The sequence below is a fragment of the Limulus polyphemus genome, unplaced genomic scaffold (assembly GCF_000517525.1).
Source record: "Limulus polyphemus unplaced genomic scaffold, Limulus_polyphemus-2.1.2 Scaffold31, whole genome shotgun sequence".
NCBI lineage: Eukaryota > Metazoa > Arthropoda > Merostomata > Xiphosura > Limulidae > Limulus > Limulus polyphemus.
In genome coordinates this window covers 1118017-1138930 of record NW_013665641.1, presented here as the reverse complement: position 1 = coordinate 1138930, position 20914 = coordinate 1118017, and the positions used below count along the sequence as shown (strand labels likewise).

The 20914-nt window shown below is 32.0% G+C and overlaps 1 protein-coding gene across 3 annotated transcripts in view; it reads left to right on the top strand.

The window, feature by feature from the left end:
• LOC106460006 (solute carrier organic anion transporter family member 4A1-like) overlaps positions 1-20914 on the top strand; it is a 119963-nt gene that overhangs the window by 54158 nt on the left and 44891 nt on the right. The window contains exon 1 of one of the 3 annotated variants that reach the window (XM_022386889.1): positions 11949-12019. The exons of the other annotated variants lie outside the window; for them this stretch is intronic. The gene's annotated coding sequence lies outside the window, so the exon portion shown is untranslated. Of the gene's footprint in view, positions 1-11948; positions 12020-20914 lie in introns of those variants that run through there. 3 annotated transcript variants of the gene reach the window in all.

Genomic DNA, 20914 nt, shown 5'->3' with positions numbered 1-20914 from the left:
TGGTTAAGATTTCACGAGATGTTCAAGTAAATTAAACAGAAAACCGTAACAAGTTACTGCATAACTTCACAGAGGTATGTTTCAACTAGAAATATTTAAAGAACTCAAAAGCATACCGAATATTGGCTGTGATAACTTCTCACTAGAAAATAAATTATCTTCTGTTTACATGAGAAAATACGAATCTGAAGTATTGAAGCCCTAACATTATTTAATTATGCAATCAATATACCTCATGTTTGTTATATCACAGAAAAATATATTGGAATTACTCCGTTTGTTACAAAAACTAATTTCTGCACGTTTCTCTGCTGTCGTAATTTTTCACTGCTCTAAATTGAACTGGTAAACAAGATAGCACTTTAAATAATAATTACATGTAACTGCTGTTTCAGTGTTCTGTTTAATTTCTTTCGTCAGTTTAGTGGCCTGCAAATCTTTACAAATCACACACACTGTTGCTCTCTACAAGTTCTGAGATTTCTCGAGTAAACACCCTACCAGTCCCAACTGACGTAGTTTCGCCGCGTACTTAGGTCTGATGTGTCATTCGATATATATTGGTGGTACTTTGAAGGCTAGTGTTTGGCATCATACCAAGTACCCCATGGACCTAGTAACATCATAATTTCGTGGTTAGGACTGCTTATTATCAGAGGTCACCAAATGAAACTAATTAAGAAAACAAAAGTCATTTTGCATCAATTTTTCGCCCACTGCGAATCTGTTGGGCTGTTTACATAAAGTTCTTAGATCTGTTTATAAATGTTCGATTATCTAATCCTACCTTGAATATTAGTTATGTAATTGGTAATGAATTGTTGGTTGTTTTTGACGTTGAAGAATATATATATATATATGGCAATTATTCTAAAAAAAAAACTGACAGTGTGAGTTTTTTAAGCGCACTCAATAAGTTCCTCTCTCCTCCCCTCACTTTTTTCCATCACACCTAGTGTTTTCTCGGGTTGCAAGGGTAATTGAAAGTTAATGAAATCTTTTTAAAAAAGAAGATATTATTCGCTGCTCCTATGTAAGCTTACTAGATTGAAGTATCTGTGTTATATATAATAATTTTATGAAATTACCAGTCACTAAATATAACATTAAAAACGCTGTCAAAGCCAAACGTTTAGCAATTTTCCTTATCCCCTCCATTGATTCTTCGGTAAGCCTGAGGAATTCTAACGCTAAAAATCGGGTTTTGATACCTGTAATAGGCACAACACAAATATCCCATTGTGCAACTTTGAGCTTAGCAACAAACAAATAATCCTTACCCATTTTTGTGGAGGAAAAGTACAATGAGTTATAAAAGAATTAGCTTTTTAATATTAATCAGTATATTAAAGCTTTTTTTTTGTTTCGAGTAATCATTAATAATTAACTTTTTTAACGACTTGATGATTATACAATTGTCTAAAAACTCGGGATTTTAAAAACTAGAGCTATTTGCTAAATGAAAACTATTGCTTTAATCACTTGAAAATCTGTAGAATTTAAGAAAGGAATAAAAAACCTTTTATTGAAAACACGTTTTTTAAATTCTTCATTTGGCTTAATATGCCTTCTTTAAGAACTTCAAATCGTACATATTTTACGTACTTATACATAGGTTTGTTTATTTTAGAGCAAAGCCACATTGGGCTGTCTGCTGTGTCCACCGCGGGTAATTGAACCCCGGATTTTAGCGTTGTAAGTTCGTAAAATTACCGCTGCCCCACCGGAGAATTCTGTATAATATTGTTTAACCACTCTTAAATGACACCATTAGCAAGATTCCAGAAGTTCGTTGAGATAAAAAATCAACAACACCGAAACTTGGCAAAGTCATTGTATATAACAAAAGCCAGGAAATGCAATAATTATTGGTATTAATTTTAATACAGACCGGAAATCACGCCATTTCCTTTGAAAACACCATGTCTCGCGTTATTACATTTTCTTTCTTTCTTTCTTTCTTTCTTTTGTGTATGTAAGTGTAATAGTTTTGGGAAGCCTATTATTTCATAAACATGATGTACGAATATTATCTTCAAATACTTAATTCGCTCACATGTTAATACAAAATGTTTGAAAAATACGTTTCTTTCTTTTTACGTAAACCATGATATTAAAATATAAACATGGCTTTGTATATTACTAGCCCCCCAGTGGCACAGTGGTATGTCTGCGAACTTGCAACGCTAGAAACCGGGTTTCAAAACCCGTGGTGGGAAGAGCACCTTTGTGTAGCTTTGTGTTTAATAAAAGTAATTAATGTATATTACTTAATACGTAGATATAGTTTTAGTTAGTTTTCTTTGTTTCATGTTCCCCAGTTGCACGGCGGTATTTCTGTAGACTTGTAACGCTAGAAACACAATTTATAATTAATTAATGAATTAACACATACGTAGCATATATACAATATATTCTAACACCAAAGCCAATTGTTTTTGTTTCCTATTCTTACTCTTTGTCGATTTCATTCTGCAAGTATACTTATATTTTTGTTAAGCCAATCTTCAATTTTCAGATTAGAAAAAATATATACGTTTTGATGACGCAGAAGGGAAATTGGATTATTAGCAATTTTTTCTAAATATAAATTTTTCACATTTAATATTTATAGAATGTGATAAAACCAGATTGAATGTGTTTTGTCATGAAAAGGTTTACTTTCTAAGAGGGTGTTGATTTCCGTGATAAAAACAAATGTATCCGGTGTGATACTGATATGCGCGGGTGGTTCATAATCTAATTAGACGTGGAGAGTTGAACCTTAACGCATGGACTCGTAGGTCATAACTGTCTAAACAAACTTGTAGGCTTTAGGTGAAAAGGTGATTGAACTCTATCGATGACTTAAGGAATTTTCTCCTTAGTTCCGTATGTTGACCCAAAGTATAAACTGTACCATGTATATTTGTAATATTTATAAATATGAATGATTGTTGCTAAGTGTAGACTTTTAACTATTATTTCTTCATTATTTACAACGTTTTACAGTTTTGTTAGGGGATGCATAACCTTGTGATTGGTTAAAATATTTTTTAATGTTTTTGCTTTAGTAATTTTATATATTTAATTACATGTTTGTATAGCATGATATTACTCATTTTTCCAAACCAAAGTTATATTCTGTTTTTTTTTATGGAATAATGATTAAGATTATTATTTCTTTCGGCTAAGCTATTTTTGTTCGCTATTTGGTTTCAAATAATTGTAATACGAAACGCTGCTAGAGTTGCATCAAACAACCTGATTTGACTGTGCTTCCTCGGGTTTAGAGCCAGGATGATGTTTTACGAAACATCAAATTGAAGTTTATACTGTTAGAAACGAATCTCTGAAATTTAATATTATACCAAATCTTAAAGTACAATTCGAGAAATAGACTTGTTTACACCAAGTTAGAACTGTTACGTCTACTTGTCCATAACTGGAGTCGTGTAATATCAAATATTACGTTACAATTACCATATTTGAATGTACTATTCAATGCTTAGTCATTGTATCAAACAGCTTGTTACAGTTCTACTCCTTAATGAGGAACCATGTTGTTCAAACACACGTTAAAATTACCGCACTTGAACATTGTACAACCATGTTGTGTGAAACTTCATGTCACAGTTTCCACATCTGAAAATATTTCCCAACGAGTAGAGACCCATTTTGTATTAAACAAGACGTTGTAGTTACCATACTTAAATGAACTTTCCAGCGAGTAGTCATTTTTTTTTTAAAACCTCGTTACAGCTTCCACTTACGAACTACTTAACGATCAATGACCGTGATATTCTAGAAAACACAATACTTGATTAGACATCGTGAAGAAAGCCGTTTATCTTCGGATAGTCATATAAAGCACTTGATCGGAATGCTTTGTGTGGAATAAACCTCATGATGCTATTAAACTGTGTTTGATTTCCTTATAACACGTATATACACTGATATAAAGTTATCAGTTAGTTTATGATATATTAATGTGATTCAACTTTAATTTCGTGAGTATATTTAAAACCATAGGGCTATACGTACTGATTTCTGTTAATTATGCATATGTATGAATACAGGTAAATTTAATAACTAATTCATATATACTAAATATTAATAAGGCTAGATATTTGTTACTTTATGTTAATTCAAAGGCTTACGTTTTTATTACTTTGCAAAGACTGTGTGTAATGAATATTAATAAGTTAGATGGTGAAATTTCTTTTAATATTTTAAATGTCCCCATAAGGTTGTTTGGTTGATTCTATCTTATACAGCCAGGAGACACATGTGGTAGTACTCTGTTTTCTTCCTAAGAGGACGACTGCTTAGTTGCTTAGGCTAAATCAACAAACGGCAGAATATGTTTGATATTTACCTACTGCCGCTCTATATAAGTAAAGCGAATCGTTTACTTCCTTCACAACAACCTTCTGGGGCTGCGGCTATTACTTTGCATCATTATAACCTTCCTAACGAACACAAGAATATCAGTTACTTTTCCAGCAAATATTAATTGCGACGCAAATCAGTACATATTGCAATTCTGTTTAGGGTTATTACGTAAACTAGAAACTGTAGTTAAGTTTTTATATTTAGTGGAGAAAATAATTTTTGATGAAATTATTCTTTATTTTCTCTTTATGAAAATACTATACGTTTGTTATCTGACTATAAAATGCCCTGCACAAAACAGTTAAAAGATAACTGAAATTTTTAATTTAACTATAGCATAGCTAAAACTACTGTTATGAAATGTCAACTGCTTTCTTCAACTCATTTTATGTGTATTAGGCATTGGATAATTCATCTTATGATGAGAAATACAAATGATTGGTCATTCACCCTATATTTGCTGGAAGTGGTTTTACATCTTTACAGTACATTGCATAACACTTCAGTTCAATATGGCGTATGCTTGGAAAGAATAGCCTAACACCGTTGTTGTATTCCATAAATTATCGCTTGTAAATTCCTGAGCATCTTTGGAAAGTGTTATTTCCATAGCATCTTTAGTATCTGGAGTCAATTGATAGGATGCAACACGTCCCAATGCATGCTTGATTGGAATGAAATTTAGTAAACGTGCAAATATGTCCACCAGTTTAACACACACACACACATCTTAAGTCGGGATCAATTTCATAAGTACAACGCAACATAAAACATGGTAGGGTGATAATCCTGTAACGTGTGTGACTTTATTTCCATCACCGCACTGTGTGTCATATTTCTCCATTAGTATAGGGTTGGAGCTGTTGTAGGTTCTTGCTAAATACTTACATGCCAGTTATCAGGCTGTAGAAGAATATTAATTTTCATCTGATTGGACTACTGGAAGTAGTCTTATCACCGGCCAGAAAAATATTTTTAATCATTTGTACACTAACATGGCGGTCAATGCGACATTATGATTCGGTCTCGGAGCATGTTCCCTCTGATTACAATAAGCCACAATTAACAGATAATAGTTGTGTGTTTGTGTTGTCTGCCATGCTCAGTGTCGAAGTTGTACGGCTGGTATAGAAGTGATTCCATATACTAATACAACACTTTGAGACATTTGTAGCTAATTCGCAACAACTTTCTGTTCTTAGATGACGTCCGATCATTTGATGGCTCTTCACGCGTGATCACTTCCAAATGTCTTCTTTGATGCCTTTCCATGGTTCTTATATATTATGCAGCATTTTAAACTCTGATTCACCCCTTGCAGATAATTGAGATTATGAAAAATCACTCACCACACAGGCTGAATAACCAATCGTTTCATTTTAACTCGTATGATTCCTAATCATATGCCTGATTTGCATAACAGTGTTGAAAGTGTTGTAGGATATTCTATAACAGTGGTGGTCACATCTATAATATTACAGATTATATTTATCCTTTAAATAGTTTATGCAGTGTATACTGTATTCCAAGTCGTAAGTTGTACGGAAATGTCTCCTCACGTTTCCATCATCCGTTTTTGTTTTTTTTTAATACCCGAATTTGAAAAAGAAAATGAAATGCTACACCGAAGTTGTATCTTGTAATTAAGGATTTGCTAGGCTCAATCTTATAATTCTGTAGTCTTTTATAATCTTACTTTTTTGGAACATAAGTGGAAATAGAACGTGTGAGCTTATCATAACTTTCGGCCCTGACTGCAGTGAGTTACACCTATGCCGATGTATGGTGGGTGTAATAGCATGTATTTATATCTTGTACATCACTGTCAGTCATGTGAATATCTATATACAAGTAGGATAAAAATAAACATTTTCTGGCATCCATGTTAAACAAGTCACGTTTTTGTGTTTACACGAACGTAGTTCAGTTTTGTTTTTGCTAATTTTCCACACAAAATAATAGTATTTTGAACAATTCCCGCAATGACACGTATTTTTTTAAATATAATACGGTAATGAAAAGTCTGTTATGGATATTTTACTGGCATTTGTCTACTGCCACCCTTTACAGTTCTGGTAATACTAAAGGTATAACATAATTTCCACGAAAGGGGGCCGAAGGCCGCCTGGTGGGTCACCTGTTTTAAACACTCGCACCATTATACAGCAGTGTGTTGTCTGTCAGTCAGTCAATAGACACTAAAATGACTTCACATAAGAGACACTTAACGTTGCAATTCGTACTGTCGGTAAAACGTTCGCATATCATGAGTCACGAGAAGAATTATGTACTCTGTAAGCTACAACACACCATGACATACGAACTTAAAGGAAAAACCAATGTTACTCTTCATTTTGGTTTTATTTACTCTTAAAAAGAAAACACTTTCGGGGACCCTGCAGAAGTACTTTTAGTTTGTAATGGAGATTCATTTGTTAGCTTAGAAGATAGAAAACAAAATTTGTGATCTTATGTTTAGTTTGACCTATTATTTGGATGTTATTAATTAGTAGTTTTCAAGTTTTATTATGTTTGATAAATTTGAAAATTATATTATTATGATGGTCTTATTTTAATAAATGTTCTCTACCTGAAAATAACTGACCAATTCTTATCCTAAAACTTTTATCTGTATGTTATATATTACATAATTCTTTGCTCAGCTAATTACTTGGACATGATATTGTCATATGGTTGCTTGATGATCAATAAGAAACAGAGAATCTTTCTTTAAGACTAAATTGCGACCTGTGTGAGTTGAGTTGCACATTCAAAAGATAGTCTGGAAAAATAAAATAAGAGCAGACCTGGTTTAGGTTCGTAGTTTAATGATACACTTTCTTCCCTCTCTCAATAAATGAATTGTAATACCCGGTCAGATTTTATGTTAATGAATATTTTCTGCAATTAATTATCCATTAATTTTTTTATTATCTTAAGTATCTGCCATTTTAGAGATAAATGTATTCTCGTAGTCCTCTATATCCTGGGTGTTGTTCCGTATATTTTTTTTTATTATGATATGCCAATCAGCCACATTACCTACATTCTCGCAGATTGTAGGTAACAAGTTTATTTTTGTCGGTTCGTTTCATACCCAAATTTGGTCGACAAAATTTTTGAGTTATTTTTGTCAAAAATATTTGGCTTATCCTAAAATTTCATGTGAAAATATGTAATTGATATTTACTTCCTATCAGAGCAAGCTTTGAGCTTAGAGCGAAACTAAAAAGCAAACTAATTAGAATTAGTTAAATTACTTAAAAACAACCATTTTTTTCTTACAATCGAACATTAAATAACACAGGCCTGCGATGGTTTTATTGTTTTCAAATTTTTTACATGTTCTACAGTAACTCCTGTACGCTAAATCCGAAAATATCCATTTTTCTCCATCATGTACAGATTTTTCACAAAGTCATAACGCAATACTTAAAAAAGACCACAACACGTAGTTTAGAGACCAAAAACATAGATTTCACAAAAAAAAAATCAGGATGAATGTGGATGCATATTCGTTTTGACATCAATGTTCTTTCTTCCCTTTTCTTCAGTTTGTTTGTATTTTTGTTAAAAAACATAATAGTAAAAATTTTCATTGTGGTAAATGAAATAATGATTTGATCTTTGTAAGAGTTTTTTCTTCCCGATTTGTAAAAAAAATCCTTACGTGATAGAAAACAAATTAATATTATTTTCGAAGTCAGGGTCGCTGAATTATGGAAAATCCGTTATTAAAACCAAAACAACTTTTATGAAGTTTAAATTCGCAGACCTGTGTAATTATTAAGGGATTCTATACACAGTTAGCATTTCCAGTTGTTAAATTCTGTCTTCTAGTCCTAACTCTGATTTTCAGTGCGTCTATCAATAAACGACAAAATACTTATAAAGGTGTTCTGAAAAATGGAAATTTAAAAATTGTGCTTCAGAATATAATGAAAACCGCTTACCTTAACCTGTGTATATAAGAGAGCTTTTGGAAGCCAGTGTAAAACATCTGGCTAAGTAGGTGAGTTCATAAACGAAAATGTAAAATTAAAGACGAACACGCCCATGCACATGAAGCAAGATAGAAATTTATGTATTCAAATTAACATAATAGCATTTAAGTGCGTGACAAATTTTGGGCGTAAAATGTGGAGTAGCTGAAAATTATTATTCGGATTAAGTTTAATTAGAAAAGAAAATAACTAGATTGGCCTATATTTTTGTAACAGGAACGAAGCCTATAAGATATGCCAGTATATTGTATTATGATCTTTTAAGATTTATTAAATACAACTGTATCTGACATTCCCTTTCGCTGAAAATCTGCTAAGCACTAATCCAAAGCAAGTATAAAAATATCCAAATAATCTCGGATAAACACCTATATGCCAAACTCAGAAATATAACACAACTGTCAGTTCCTGTTTAAATACTGATAAATACCATTACGAAATGTTCTACAAATAATACCATTACGAAAAATACTACAAATAATACCATTACGACAAGTACTACAAATAATACTGATGATACCATAACGAAATGTACTACTAAATGTTGAGAAGTGCATAAAATCAGATTAGCATATCTGTTCTCCACCAAATGCTAAAACTAAGATAGCAAGTGATTGAGACCAGAACGACGATAATTTGAAATGTACTCTTTCAACACCGTTGCCGAGCTTATTAGAATTTGAGATGCTTCTATTACAACTCTTGTCTCTTAAATATTTGCATGTTGTTTCAGTGATTTGTATAGGCTAATCTTCTGGATGTTATAACAGATAAACCACTCCGAATAGGCAATCGCGAGTAACCGTGGTGTATATAGGTGTGAAATTCCTACATTTAGTAATTGCATATGTAAAGTTTTGATTTTGTTACTGTTATATTTGAATAAAAGTACTTTATCTGAGATACCATAATGACTATAACACCTAATTATGTAATTTTTGGCCATTACACTTACATTAGGACAATTACAATCTCGCTTATTACAATACACATAGTGTATGCTTAATTTTGTATTACTTGGTTGTCCAATTATATTACCTGAAAGGTGATGACTCCGTTTTCCTTTTAAAGTTAAGACTATTATTAAAACAGTTTTTAATTATACTTAATCTCCGAGATGCTTTTTCAAATATATCATCCCAAATATGAATTTAAAAAACTAAGGCAGTATCATCCACAAACGTAACTACATTATATCTGAATTAATTAACCTTGATAAATTACAGACACTTTATATAATGTAGAAAGTATCTGGAATAAGACGGATCGAAGTACAGTTCTATGGAGTGCCATTATCAGTAACTCGTAACTCACTGAGTTTATTATAAATTCCTGTTCTTTATTTTTGTTTGTATGGTGACTAGTCAATTGTAATCTTGCATCTCGAATACCAGTTTTTTCTAATTTAAGGAATAATAATGCATGAAAAATGGTATCAAAGCCTTAGCAAAAAATTAAAAAGTTACTTATTAGTTCAGAATTATTATTAAATCCTTCATAAATAGTATTAATCAAATTTAAATAATAAAACTTTGAGGACTGCTGTTGAGTGGATTATTTTATTTTTAGAAAATTAATTACAGCGTTTCGACCACTTGTGTGGTCATCATCAGGTAAACTTATGATATAATGTTAAGTATTAGCAATTTACTCGAGCATTTTGTTCCAATTTAAAATAGATATAAAGAGACACCTATATTTTGATTTAAATTAGGTTTTAAGTCGCGGATAATTAACACTTCTTTAATTTTTCTTCTATTGATATTGTTTTCTTTGCATAATATTTTGAAGTTGTTGTTATTGATTGGATGTTGATTTGTTATGCTGTGTTCATAAATGTGTGATGGGGATTGTTATGTTTTTCCTTCAAACCAAATTGATTACAAGATAGAATATTGAAATTTTGTGAATAATTTTGTACTATATTTCAAATATTTTTGAAAAACAATTATCAACGAAATTGGTCGAGTATTATTAAAAAGGCAACTTATTACCAATTTTATAAATTTAAAAGACAACTGCTTCTTTAATTTAGTTTGCTCATTTACAAAAGCATAAGTTAATAATATATTATAATTATTTCGATGTAAGGTGTTTACATGCTTTCAGTACATTTGAATATATTAATTCCCGGAGCAGTATTATTCTCTTGTATGTTCTGTTTTTTGTTTTTTTGTTTTTTTTCTTCTTCTTCTATAAAGTACATATGAAAGTATTACTGTTTGATTCTGGTTGCGAATTTTGTCACCGAAAATACCCACTTTTTATGATGTGATGGTCAATCCCACTATTCGATTAGAGTAGCCCATGTGTTGGCAGAATAACTACTTTCCTTTCTATTATTAATTCTAAATTAGGGACGGCTTAGCGCAGATATCCCTTAAATATCTCTGATCGAAATTTAACAAACAAACCGGTCTAATATTTTACGAACCAAGTTTTATCAACTGATACAGAATATTCATTAAACTCACTTGCAATTTCTATAAGAATTACGGGGAGTTAAATTTCGATTCATTGAAATAGTATCGTCAACTTTAGACGCAGTTATTTTCGCATTAGTAATTTTGTACCCTGTGAGACTGCGGTAAGGCTACGGTCTTACAATACTAAAATCTGGGATTCGATTCCTAGTGGTGAAGACAGCAGGTAATAATTAGTAATTTCAGTAATAACGTTTCATAATTTTTAGTCATTTTTATATGTCTGATTTCGCGCTATAGTACTCGTCCTTATTTGTTGTTTTTATATTAGAAGATTGATCCAAGTGTACTTTATAATTCACTTTATCAATATTAAATGGTTCCATTTTTAAGGCTTAATTTTACGAGTTCGTGAATTTATCTCCGTTTTTCTTATCTCAGTGCATTTACCAACACTATTTATATACACTAACACAGAATTATTCTAAGCTAAATATTGAGAGTTTCTTGTTAAAACCTTTATCCATGTTTCAGTTGTATGTTTTTCTTTCAGTATTTTATAATTAGTTATATGTAAACCAGACGATTTTACATGCTCAGTGATATTTATTTTATAAGTTTTTCATGATTAAAATTTGTTTTTATTTTAAAACTATATAATAACGGCAATGCCTAGAATTTTCAGTTACCTTTTGACTCATTAACAAAAAAACTTACGTAATCATTGGCATCATTCAATTTAACAATTTTCTTGTCTATAATTATAGTAAATATCACGTATTAAAACAATTATCCGTACTAGTTGATAAAGGAAATTATGACTTAAACTAGTTAAGAGTTGTGTTACATTATTATTTGATGAACGAAAGATACATGTTAAGTAAAATCATTTATTTCTATACTATACTTAATCAAAGTTTTAAGTTGTCAAATGCTTTAAAACTACCAACACGCATATATACGTACTCCATTGTGTACAACTGGTTGCTAAGAGACAAGCTAAGATAATACAAGTTTTCAGAAACCAGGCGGTAGGTTCTCTGGTTTGAGATATCTCGGTGAGTGATGTTAAGCTGTTGGCTCTGCCTAATCACGCCACCGGTTATCAACCTTAATAGCCCCCCCCCCCCCAAACGTGGATTACACAATAACAATAACTAGTGAATAAACAACATGAAGCTGCAGTGTTTAAACACAAGAACATGTCACGTTCAACTGGTAAGTTCATTTTTGTTACATGAAACAAATGTCTTGATGTATAGGTAATGTTTTCTTTGTTCATCAATCCTGATTTCACGACCACCAAACTCGTATCTCAATCTTCATGTAACTTAGCTTTACATTGCAGTTATTTTTAATTTAACAAATTAACAGTAAATTGCCCATTTTTCATGTATTTAAGTCAAGTATGACTATCTTTAGAACCTATGGCTTAAAACGGTTTTTGAGACTAACGAACAACCCTCATATTTTATAATGCCGAAGGGTGAGTAAGAACTGTGTACGATTTCAAATAAACAAATGGAAGCATATGGGAATAAAAGCTCACTTTTCTGAATGGATCAGTTTCACTTTCGGATTGATAAATATCTTTAAACCAATGAACGAAATACCAAAAGTAGGCGGAATACTCATACTTTGACTATCATAGAAGTTATCTCGTTCATCTAAAAATTTGGTAAGTGGCAGCCCACATTCTGGTACAACAGTAGTGTGATGACCAGTGAATTAGAATTTACGAGTATATTGTCGTTGTTTTCTAATTTTAATTTTATGGTAAACCAAAATTATATATTATATAGAAAGTTATACGCCTTTACACTTTAAAAGATTATTAAGATATATCGATTATGGATTGAAAACTCGGAAATTGAAAGTGTTAAATTACCAGCTTGTGAGGTTAAATGCTATAATTGTAAACTCTTAAATAACTTTCTTTAGTTTTTTTTTTAAATCAGTAGCTGTAACAGTCACAACTTTACTTCTTTTTATATGTTTGTAACATTCAACAGGATTTATACTTTTGTTTAATTAAGAAGCTCTAAAACTGTATTGCTCTGTTGCTTCAGATGCAGTTGGTTGATATATGTTCACTCTTGCTTTCACTCCTGGGTTCTTAGAATTGTATAATATTTCAATTCAATCGGTAATTTATATTTAATTTTCTATAATTCCTTTCATCTCATTCACATGTTTAACTAACTAGCACATAATCATGCTAATCACAGTGTCAACATTATCCGAATTGACACTAATACAGTAAACCTTTAGTAAAATCTAATACAGCAAAGAAAATACTCATACATCTTTTTCGGGGAATTATTATATTACCACAAAGATCGCGTTTCTTATTTCTGTCTGTGTTACGCGTGTTGTTTTTCTGTTTCTCTGGAACTCTTTTACTTTCCATCATTGAATTAGCAACTATAAATATATATAGTACAAATTCACTTAGTTAATAAACCGATTCTCATTGTGTCGCACTGTTTAATTTATATTGAACATATTGTTTATTTTATTGATAGGCTGTTGACATAACGTTATGTAGAACAAGTACTGGGTTTGAAGTTTCGTTTGGTTTTACTTGTCTCTTGACCTAAGAAAATTTTATCGACGCTGTTCTGCATCATGATTCACCCACGGATATAAATAGGGGGCGTCATCTAGGCTGGTTCGTGCTTCGGAATGTACTGGTGGTGTATTTGGTATACAGAAATGCTGTTCCGTTGAATTACGTAATGTCTTTTATTACCAAGAAACAAACATTGCTTCAGAGAGCACATTCTGTCGGTTTACTATTGATATAACCGCATTGTTTTTTGAACTATGAAATTTTCTTAAATTCATGCGGTATACTAACTGTTTATATCAATGTACACGTAGGGTGTATGTTTTATTTTTAGTAGTTTCAAGCAGTGCACAGTACTTGCTGTTCTGTTGCTTAACTTCGTTTCGTTATTTTTTATTTTTTTTTGTTGGATGGAGGCGGCAAATATCTAGAAATATACTTTTTTTTCTTTCTTTTCCTGTTCTTTAATTTCTGCGTTAAGATTATGTGTTCACCTCTTGACAATTTAAGACTGTGTTTTAATATTGATTAATCCGAAAAGCAAATATACTTCCCACATGAGTACCACCTTTTAGCAAAGGTTTGAAGAAAATCTGTAAGTTAAGCGGAAAGGCCGCGAGGTAAGACTTACCTCTATTTGACTTTGTGTCACTAGGGAACACACCCCATACAGAAGATGTGTACCTAGAATAGTTTATGTGCTCAGACTCAATGGAAAACTTAATGATGATAACATTTACGAAAAAGATATGTAATTGTAGCTATGTTTTAAATGTGAGAGCAGGGTTTCAATTAAACAGTTATTAAAATATGATGAATAAGAAACTCAAATTTTCAGGTGATGAATGTCAAAGGGGTATATCGTTCACAGAAAATAGTTTTGGGATGTAAAAAAATTATGCTTTGTAGTTATATCGCAGGTGCATATGGTATTTAACGATTTGGATGTTTGTGGATTTTATGTGAACAGCCTTACAATTGTTTAAGCTATATTTCATGCAAAATTTCTTCCAAATTTAATCTCGTAGCACCTTTTTTTATATGCCTCCAGGTATCTGTAGCATTAGCTGCATGCTGATTGTGCCTTGCACAATATTTGTTGGTTTTGATCTCGTATATTAGAACCCCCTTTCAAACATTCTGCGTACGGTCCTAATAAAAGTAAAAGTTGTTTTGAAATTCTCAAATGTCTAACGAAAATGGCCGCATTGTGAGAATGCATAGCTCAAAATTAATCTAAAAGTTACAGAAGATTAAGAAAACGTGAAAAGAAATTGAAATATAGAGGAGTTGAAAATTAGTAATGCACTAGGCTGTATAGTTACAAATTCTCATGCGAGCATTTAGACTATTTGTGTCCCGCAATCCATCTACTCATGAAAATCAAAAATGTTTAATTTTTCAAATAAACAAAAAATGAAATCGTTTACTAAATGTTTGATATTCTTTTGTAGTGGCGTAGGAAGCGGGGGCCAGTCCCCCCCCCCACACTTTTTAATCTATCCAGTGAAAATGCATCAAAATTCGGAACATTACTCTCGGGAAAAGTAGGAGAATACAAACAAACAAAAAAATAATCCAGAACCCAAACGATTCCAGGGACCTAAGGCGAGCGAGCCCTGGACTCTGGCCGTAATGGGTGTGTCTGTGATGCATATTTCTTCGCTTCACTAGGTCAAATAAACCTTGCCCCCTCCCTTTTTTAATTTGTCTTCTACACCTCTGCTCCTGTGTGTAAATTGCAAAACACTAGAAAATAGGGGCGGACGCTAGGTAACAATTTAAAGTTCGCCCTGTTGTTTAATTATTGTTATTATCATTATACGAGTTTATGCTGGTTAAAGTGTACACTGATCTATGATGCCATTATCAATGTATTGTTACATAAGACGGTTAAATAAGAAGAATTGAAATTATGCGCACGGTTAATTTTTTTAAACTTTATATATATATACACACACACACACACACACACATTAAAATGGATAACTCATTTTCATTATCACCGAATGTAATGTTAGTACAAGCGTATCCATAATTTTAGGTCTAACTAATACACTGAGGTTCTAAAAATAGTTATTGTTCTTAAAAAGCTATATACTTCGAATTTTAACCACCAAGGCACCGAATTGGGGAACTTACTAACTAAAACTAAGTGCTTGGTGACTTTATTTAATATGTAACAAATTTTTACAGAAAAAAATAGTACTTAACCCTTAAATTTCCGACTTGTTTACATACCGTTCAGTACCGATGGGTACACACACACACACACACACACACACACACACACACACACACACACATTAAATACTTTTATATATTTTTGTTTGTCCCAACATTCAGTGTAAAGAACTGGCCAAAATATTAGGTGAAATCACTAATATATGTAAACTATACAGAATACAACACCAGTAATAAGTGAGATCAATTGCATTGCTTAAGTATATTTGTTTTTCAACTATTTTCATCAGATGTTACAAGGAATCTGTAACCAACAAAGTCATGGACCCACAGCAATTTGGTGTATCTGGTATTCTAGTTAATATGACTACTCTTGATTTTTTCACTTCCACTTTAAGATCGTTTTTTCTCGCTCAACCAAAAATCCACTTCATGTCGTCTGCATACAGCGCTGAGCGCTGTTTACAAAAAAAAATCCCTATTAAAAAAATGACTATTGTTACATCATCCTCTGAAAAAATATCTAACTGAATGCGAGAGTTATACTGTCGTAAGTACCTAAGAAAAGACAAAAGATAGGAGTAAATGATGCCCTTGGTTTTTATTAAGCTTATCATTGGCCATTCCTCTTCAACCGGCCGATTTTCTATGGACAAAGTTCAAGATCATCGATTTAACAATACAAAAAACAATATATAGCAAGATAGATAAAGCAAACAACTGTATAAAGTTTTATTACACAGTAGTAAGCGAATTAACTAACTTAGCTAAGATGGATAATCTCATTTTTCAAGGATATTTCGAGTCAGAAGTTGTTTGTTTAATCTAAGATAGTCGGTAGTACTTGTGATAATTTAATAACCAAGTGATACAAAAGGAAGGTAATAAAAACATCGCTCGTCGAAACCATATAATTTGAAACAAAAGAAAACTACATTATGAAATTTAAAGATCTTAACGTGCTGTAATACTTCACTAATAAAATAGAAAATAACCACAGATGAAGGTGTATGGAGGTAAGGGAACTAGGCTTATGTTTTAGCATGTTTCAAAAGTCTCGTGTTAACACACATGTTATCTTAAGTACATTCAGAATTACAGTAACGTGGTATTTACAATAGTTTATTGCTAAAGAATTGTCAAAATTCTAAGATGTTATTTATGAATTAGAAAATAACAATATTTTGAATTAATGAACGTTGGAATATAGTTAATGAATCCTTGACATTATCTTTATTACAGAACTAACTACATTGATTTAAGGCTTCAGTTTGTAAATATCGAAATATTTCTATATGGAGTTTCCGTTTACCATTAGCCCTTGCAAGGATCTTAAACAAATTAGAATGAACGACAACGTCACATTATCTAGAGCATGTTCTAGTATACTTGACTTAGTGGGTGATATGAAGTTGGCATGTCCTTTTATTTGGGTTAATAGTTTTCTCTTTTTCTGTACAACTAATATAGCTTTACTGATAGCAAGGACAAGTAAATGTATAAACTACTAACGTTGACAATAAAGTTGAAATCTAGTCTTTAAATTTAATGAAAGAAAGTGGGCGACAGTAAGATTTAAACACACTCCTTGATCGTATCTGTGGGTACACCCTTCGAATAACCTGTTTCAACTGATTCTTAATAAGTAAAGAATATTTACCCATAAATGATAAACTGGTGACTAGATAATACTTAGACACTTTTTGTATGAAAACTCGCTTATTTAAATAAGTATGAAGTATTCTGTGAATCATAAAACATAAACTTATTTTTGCCTAAAGAATTTTTAATATTAATGAATTGTTTATGCATAGCTTAGTACGTGATATATATAAGCACGGTGAATAGTATTTTAACTAAATTTTCTTTTAAAACTTTCGGAATAAAGATTTCAAGATTAACATATAAACCCGTGAATGTTTTCTTACGATAAATTTCACATTGAATTGTACATTGTTATTATTAATTAGGGTGTCCAAAAAGGAAGTTTATGGTTCTGCTGATGTTCCACAGTAAACGTTATGCTGTTACGTCTACTGTTTAGGTGTTAAAGAAACTGGAAAGCTTGATCAGAGTTATTACAGGTGGTGAAGCTAACGTCAATATACGAACGATAGTAGAGGTTTAAAGTGTTACGAGCAATTTTCCAACCAGTATTCTTCATGAAAACATAAAAATAAATCGGCTAAAGGTGACCCAAGTCTCGAGCCCATAGCGACACTCTCGACCTGTTCATAAAGCTTTCTATTCAACAACAAATAAAAAGAGATTCTTTTTGTGCTAAAGTTTCTAAAACAGACTTTGGGATGAACGCTTCATTGTAGTTGTCATTATAAACCAACTCTGGACTTAACGGTATTGTCTTTTCTAACGGGATATTTGTATATAATGATTTGATGTCAAAATTGGCACAATGTACGTCACTGTCAAACTTAACTGTTAAATATTCCTGAGAAAACTCGAAGCTGTCTTTCAGGGTGTATTCATTTGTGGTGAATGTTTTCAAAAAGTCAATTAGAAAACCAGTCGCAGCATTGTTAAAGTTCCGGTGTTCGATACAATTGGTCGTAAGGGACTTCCGTCTTAGTGAATTTTTGTTGAGCCATATAATATACCGGGACGACTTACTTCCTGGTGGTCTAATATTCAACCACTGTCTTTCATTAAGAATATTTTCTTTCTTTACTTTTAATATAAACTTTTGCAATTTAGCTTCCCTTTTGTCAGTAAGATCTTGATGCAATTTCACACATTTGGACCAATGGCTATTTCTTCTGCTTTATTTATATAATATTCTTTATCTAAAATTACAATACTAGCCCCCCCCCCCCTCTATTTCCCTCGATGTGCACAGCAGAGAGCCAGATGTGGCAATGCTATAAGAAAACGCACATATACAATACTAGTTAGTTACGCAAAAAAGCTAACGTAAAGGCTTTAAGATGTAGTACTTAAAAGTTTATACAGTTTGTGAAATTTGGTGTGTACAATAACTGTCATAATAAACTTTGTATGGATTGGAAGTAAATAAACTGCACTATTATTTGGCGCCAGGTTTATAATTCGTTAGAGATGTCCTCAAACCGCGATTACTTGTAAGTAATTTTGATAATTGTATGTGCAAATAGTTGTATGTAAAGTTCAAAAGCATTTTTTGAGTATTTGACACCAAAGACTGAAATATGTATTTCAATTATAGCTTGAGATATCGTTTATTTTCAAACTCGTATTAGCTGAGAACTCGTTCTTATGTACATTTATTGGAATACTGTGCTGACATTGACAAATGCTGCATGTAGTTTACGTTTCAACAAGTTATAATTGCAACTGGAAATTGATACGTTTAATTAGCTTGCATGTCTTATTCCAAATAATTGCTAAAAAATTTCTGTACTCTGGTTCACAACTTATTTTTGCTTGGGAGTTAGATTACAACAAGCCTAGCGTGTATTAAACCATATATTATTGTATAGAGGGCCTGAGTGCTGCACATTTTGTTTTCATGACATGTAATTATAAGAAGTTCTAGTTTATCACATTGTTACTGTGATCCTACTTTCTGTAAGCTCTTGCTGGAAGAGTAAATAGAAAATAAAACATTTGCTCTTAAGTCAAGATTTATTAACACCTTTCGTTGTTTATATTTTAACATAAATGTGGATTTTGTAACTGTTTGATGAAATAATCTGAACAATATAATTAAACTTCGGTATTTTCTATTCATTTACTCAAGTATTACTGTGTTCATTTTAAGTTTTAGTGATTTATCTTGAACTCCGCTTATGTCATAAATCTCCATGACTTTATCTACGTTTGTAAGTAGCAGTTCTTTATAGCACTCTTCATAGATTGTAAAAGTCACTCAGTACAAGAGAAAAAAAGTAGAGGATATTTTTTTAATCAGAAAATTCTTAGGTTTGAGTTAATTATACTAGTTAACTCATTGATATAAAATTATACTTTGAAATCTAAAACATTTACCCCACCGCCAAGATCGATTTTAACGAGGGGAATAATTAAGTGCATTTTTCTCCTGATGATTAAACACTGTAGTTTTATAATGTTAAGTTGTTTTCACCAAAGAAGGATTATCACAGTCGTTGCAGTATCTATGGTTTTCAAGCAAGCCAAAATATTATTTGAAGTTAGGCTTACACAGTAATTATTCATTGACTTGTACAAATTCATCAAGTGAGATTAACATGAGAGTTATAGCGTCAGTCTTTAATACATGGCTCTATAAATGCAGCTCTCCCCAGCAAAATCCTTTGTGCTTAGAATACTTAGCCTTATACATATTTATGAAGAAAATTATACAAGTGCCTGCAGGCGTAATACAGATAGATTATCTTGTGACATCTCTTTTTGTAGGAGACAAATGGTTTATTAGAACAGGAAGGAGCAATCCTTGTCGTTGGGATTTTCATTTCAGTTTCCCCCTTTTTTAGTAACTTTAAGTGGGTGCACCGAGATATGTAGTGTTTAGCCGCGTACTGGCTTGTCAACATACCAGTCCGTGCTGCCTATAAGCATACATACAGAGCAAAAACAAATGAATTGAGAGGTGTCAGTGGGAGTGATTTTCCGTGGCACCAGTTTTATTAGGGAGGCACAACTATGGGGCCAATCGGGCGGATAGGATGACGGGTTATGGTTATGCACGGAGGCTCTCAGTAACGGGATGGAATTGAAGTGGCTTTCATAAAAGGTATTGATGTTGACAGGCAGAGATTGATGTTGTCATTGGTTGTTCCAGGCTAACAGACCAGAGCTCTCCGTTAGTGGTGGATGAAATAGAAGTATAATTCTTCAGAATGATTCATTCAGCTCCGCTGTTGATCATTTACTATCATATTTTAAGTAGATTGTGTATCGCAATAACAAAGCACATAGTTCTAACACTTTGAGCAGAAAAACGTCAATCGGTTTAGTTTATTCACACATAGTTATTTTGCATAATTGTATTACCTCTCGTTAGTATGAGATCAATATTTATATAATCGCTTTACAAAAAAAATTCGTACTCAAATATCTCAAATTAGGGCGTTTATTTTAAATACAGAACTTAGTAACGTTTTTGGCTCCCCGGTGGCACAGCGGTAAGTCAGTGAGCTTATAACGCTAAAAAACAGGTTTCGATAACTGCGGTGTCCAGAGCACAGACAGCCCATCGTGACGCTTTTAGCTTTACAACTAAAACTAATTTTTTAACGAACTATGATGTATTAAGAAAATAAACATTGTCTGTTATTTATTTGAATAACGTAATTAAAAACGTATTACGTCTTCAAGAAAAAAACCAGAAAAACTTGTATATCAAAACAAAACATTTATTAAATGAAACAGTCTCCATTCTTATC